We start from the raw sequence: 4,890 nt of genomic DNA, 5'->3' as shown, positions 1-4,890 counted from the left end.
AGGACTTGATACATTATGATACCAATGTCACAGGTCGCAAGTGGGATGAGGCACTGCATATTGATTTGGGGGAGCGAGAAGGGGGATTAAAAAGCATGAGGTGCAGCATTTTTTTTGTGGTGAAGGAGAAGCGAGAGATCATGGCGAAGATGCTGCGAATTTTTGTGACGGAGAAGGGGCCAGATATTTTGGCGGAGGAGCACTGACAGATCGTGGTGGATGTGCAGCGAATACTTTTTTTGCAGAGGAACGGAAAGAGATCGTGGTGGAGATAAGGTTAGAGATCGCGGTGGAAATGGAGCGAATGATTGTGGCGGAGGAGTGGTGAGAGTTCGTGGGAGAGGTGCGACAAATGAAGGTACGAGGCACAGAATAGGCGACGGCCCAGGGGCAGCACGGGCTATCCCACACTGCGAAATGTGTGTGCACTAGGTCCATGCAGCAGAGCAGTTCTCCATTCATCCAGCTTAACCCATGCCACGAGATAAACTCCAAGCTCTGTCAAGTCCCTTTGATGGCTTATGTGCAAAGGTCACCACACGTTAAAAACTTCCACTCGCAGGCATCTTCCACCCCTTCAATTTGTGAACTGGACTGAATTATCGGGTCCTTCATTGAAACAACTGTAAACACATGCTGAAACAAGTCACCCTTGTTCGAAAGATCGTCTAAGTTGATGATAAAAAGTTAGTAATTTCGGCTTCTGCCCGGTGCCACGTGTCAGCGAGGAGAATGATATTAGAGCATTTACTATAACATGACGGAAAGAAGAGCAGGTACGATAGGTCAACATTCCTGGTTACATGTTTGTCAGGCAGGTGAGAGGGGGGATAAAACCGAGGGGAGGGGGGAGGTCGCAGTATTGATTAAGTAAACAATTGCAGCTGTGAGGTGAGATAAGGTTTTAGAAGGGTCTTCAATTCAGGCTATATGAGATAAATTGAGAATATAAAATGGGCTGGGAGTGTAGTAGAGATGCCCAGAGGTAGATCGACGAGCAAATATATAGGCAAATGTCTAAGAAGTGCAACAATTGGAGGGAAATTAAAGTTGGCGATTTCAACTACGCTAATATTAACGAGGATAGAATTGGTGTGAAAAGTATAGCGGGTGCAGAATTCCTGAAAGTGATTTAGGAGACCATTTTTAGCCAATATGTAGCAAGTCCAACATGATAGGGGGCGGTTCTGGGCTTAGATTGCGCGAATGATGCTGAGCAGGTCGAAGGTGCATCAATCGTGAGCATTTTGGTGCTTGTGATCATAACTCAGTTAGATATCGTGTAGTTATGAAATTGACAAAGTTACATCAGGAATATAAAATCTCAAGTTGGGAAAAGTCAGTTTTGGCAAACAGAGATCGGATTTCGCCAAAGTGCACTGGAAATAGCTACTTGAAGGCAAAAACTGTGTTAGAGCATTGGGAGGCATTCAAAGAGCAGATCCTCAGGGTTCAGGACAAATATGCTCCTTAAAGGCAAAGGGTGAGACTAACAAATCTAAAGCCCCTTGATGTCAAGGTGCTTGCAGCGCAGAATAAAGAAAATAGGGGTACATATGTCAGAGCTTGGGCTCAATAGTTCAGAAACTCTAGAGGAGCAAAGAAAGTGCAAAGTTGAAATTTAAAACGAAATTGGGAAAGCAAAGAGAGATAATGAAAAATATATTGACAAGTAAATCAAGGAAAATGCAAGATTGACAAATACATTCAGAGGAAAGGATATCAAAAAAAGTGTAGGGATCATTAGAGACGATAAAGGTAATCTGTGTGTGGAGGCAGAATATGTGTGCATGCTTTTAATGAATACTGTGCAACTGTGTTCTCAAAAGTGAGGGGCGATGCAGACGTTGCAATCGGTGAGAAGTGTGAAATATTAACTGAAATAATCATAGTGAGAAAGGTAATATTGAGGGATGTAATAGCTTTGAAGGTGGAAAGCTCCACAGGGCCGAGAGAAGGAAAAGAGGAAATAGTACAAAGTCTGATCATTATAATACTCTCTCGGTACAGGTGTCATGCCAAAGGACTGGAGGACTGCTCATGCCGAACATTTGTTTAAAAATGGATAGATGAACAATTAAAGACCAGTCAGCCTTACCTCGGTTGTGGGAACATTATCTGTAAAGATTCTGAGGAAAAGGATAAATATTGATTCAGAAAGATACAGATTAATCAAGGATAATCAGCATGAATTTGTTAAGGGAAGATCGTGTCTGCGTAAACAGATTTCATTTTCTGAGGAGGTAACAAGTGCATTTTTTGTAGTGCATGTTGATATTCGCAAGGCTTATGATAAGGTCCCATATGACAGACTGCTCACGAAAGTAAAAGCCCATGGGATCCAAGGCAAAGTGGCAACGCTGATTCCAAAATTGTCCCGGAGGCAGGAAGCAAAGACCAAAACGTGTTTTTGGAACTGGAAAGCTGTTCGAGGGAGGATCCGCAGGACTCCGTAGGAGGATCCTTTTTCTTTGTGGTATGTACCAATGATTTAATTTGAATGAAGGGCATAGGATTGAAACGTTTGCAGATGATACAAAAATTGCCTGTGTGGTCGATAATGAAAAAAAGCTTTGTTGAATGCAGGAAGATATCAATTAAGTGGTCAGCTGGGAAGAATCGTGGCTTATGGAAACCAATATGTAGAAACGTGACGTAATAAATTTGAGGACGGCGAACCAGGCAAAGGGTCGCACGTTAGATGGCAGGACACTGAGAAGTGTAGTGGAACAAAGGGAACTTTGAATGCATGTCCACAAATCCGTGAATGTTGCAGGACAGGCACAAAATATCGTGCAGAAGGCATATGGAATGCTTTCCTTAATTTGCCGAGGCATAGAATACAAGAGGGATGATATGTTAGAGGGATAATCAAATGTGTCATATGGGTCAAATTGATCAATAAAAAAGGGGTGATCACACTGCTGCGTGTGCATTATAGACCGCAAAACTATGGGAGGGAGATGGCAGATAAAATATGTCGGCAAATTGCCGTGGGACACAAACCATAGGATAGTAATAGTCGGGGATTTTAACTATCCAAATATTGGGACACATATAGTGTAAAGGGGAGAGAGTGTAGAATTCTTAAAATGTATTCAAGATAATTTATTTCACTCAGTATGTAACAAGTCCAAGAGGAGATGTGGCGGTTTTGGATTTTCTTTTGGGACATGAAGCTGGGCAGGTTGAAGGGGTATCAGTGGGAGAACAATTGGCTGCTAGTGACCATAATTCAGTCAGATTCAAGGTAGCTGTTGCTAATGAAAATGATGGTCTGGAATAAAAGTCCCAACTTGGGAAAAAGCTAATTCTGCCAAGTTGAGGAGTGTTTTGGCCACAGTGGACAGGAAACAGCTACTTGTAGGTAAATCATTTTCGGAACAGTGGGAGGCCTTCAAGGAGGAGATCAGGAAGGTTAAGGCCAAGCATGTACGCTTAAAGTAAAAAGCTGTGAAAAATAAGTCGAGATGCGCCTGGACGTCTCGGGACTTACAGGGGAGGATTAAGAAAAAAAAAGTACGCTATTTCAGATATCAACGGCTAAATACTAATGAATCTTTGGAGGAATATAGAAGGTTAAGAGATTATATTAAAAATGATATTAGGAATTCTGAGAGAGAGCATGAAAAATTGTTTGCTCGTAAAATTAAGGAAAACCCAAAGATGTTCTACAAATATATTAAGAACAAGATGCTAACTAAAGAAAGTATAGGACCTCTTCGAGACCATGGGGATAATCTTTGTGTGGAGGTGCAAGATTTTGCTGAGGTTCTTAATGAATAATTTGCATCTGTTTTCAAAAAGAAAGGGGCAATGCAGATACTGCCATCGAGGAGGTGTGTGATATTCTGGATGAAATAAACATAGAGAGAGTGGAAGCATTCTGTTTTTTTTCGCAGGTTTGAAAGTAGATAAGTCTCCAGGCCCGGACCACGTCTATCCTACTTCAACTCATCCTATTCGCAACCTTCTACTACTTTCACACTCATGTGCTTAGGTTGCTCCCTCTTTAAAGCATCTGTATTAGTCACCTCAACTCGTGATCGTGTTAGCACCTACCACATTTGATCAATCTATCGTGAAGAAATTACTCTTGAATTGCCTACTGAATTAATCGGTGTCTGTCTTTCATTGATGACATATAATTCTGAACTCCTGCACAATAGCAAATATTTTCTCCACGTCGACGCTATCATATCACTTCATAATATTAAAGACAATATCTGCCTTTACTTTTGCAGAGATAAGCTCTCCAGTCTGTTCAGTCTTTCACGGTAAGTAAATCCTTTCAGTTCTGTCCGAATTGCTTCCTGTTGTGCTGTGAGATTCAATGATTCTACGATTTAGTTTTCACATCGACTGGGAGATAAATGAGGGCAAGCATGTCGACCAATTGTCTTAATTTTTCAAAGGACCATTTGATTATTAAAATAATTGCAAAATGTAGATGTGATAGCCGAGTGGTTAAGGCATTGGACTTGAAATCCAATTGGGGTTTCCCGCGTTGGTTCCAAACCCTGCTTGCAGCGATTCCGTGACGAGATGACTGAAACCGAGACTCAACCGAATTCCCTGAACAGCTTTTTGTTAAAATGATTGAAGCAACCTATTATTCGAATTGGAAACACTAATAATTTACGAGAATCAATACGTGATTGTTTGTTTGTTCGAAACTTTTGCAAAGAGCATTGAGAAATATACACAGAAAACAGCATTAAAAAGTGCATTTTTTAAAGAGCCCTGCAATGTTTGGCAGGAAACCACATTCAGCTGATGAGCTGAACAAGTTTAGGCAGTACAAAAACCTATAATATTCAGATAACATCAGTGTTTGCATCGAAGTCAGACTCTTTCTCCGTTAAGCCACGCTGCTCCTGCAGTACACAG

The 4,890-nt window shown here is 41.3% G+C and overlaps 1 non-coding gene across 1 annotated transcript; it reads left to right on the top strand.

The window, feature by feature from the left end:
• The first annotated feature begins 4,449 nt into the window (after positions 1-4,449).
• trnas-uga (transfer RNA serine (anticodon UGA)) lies at positions 4,450-4,532 on the top strand. The gene has a single exon. It is a non-coding gene; the product is annotated as a tRNA-Ser (tRNA).
• The last annotated feature ends 358 nt before the right edge of the window (positions 4,533-4,890 follow it).

The sequence above is a fragment of the Pristiophorus japonicus genome, unplaced genomic scaffold (assembly GCF_044704955.1).
Source record: "Pristiophorus japonicus isolate sPriJap1 unplaced genomic scaffold, sPriJap1.hap1 HAP1_SCAFFOLD_47, whole genome shotgun sequence".
Classification (NCBI taxonomy): domain Eukaryota; kingdom Metazoa; phylum Chordata; class Chondrichthyes; family Pristiophoridae; genus Pristiophorus; species Pristiophorus japonicus.
The sequence above is the reverse complement of the archived record's forward strand: the minus strand, read 5'-3'. Positions and strand labels throughout refer to the sequence as shown.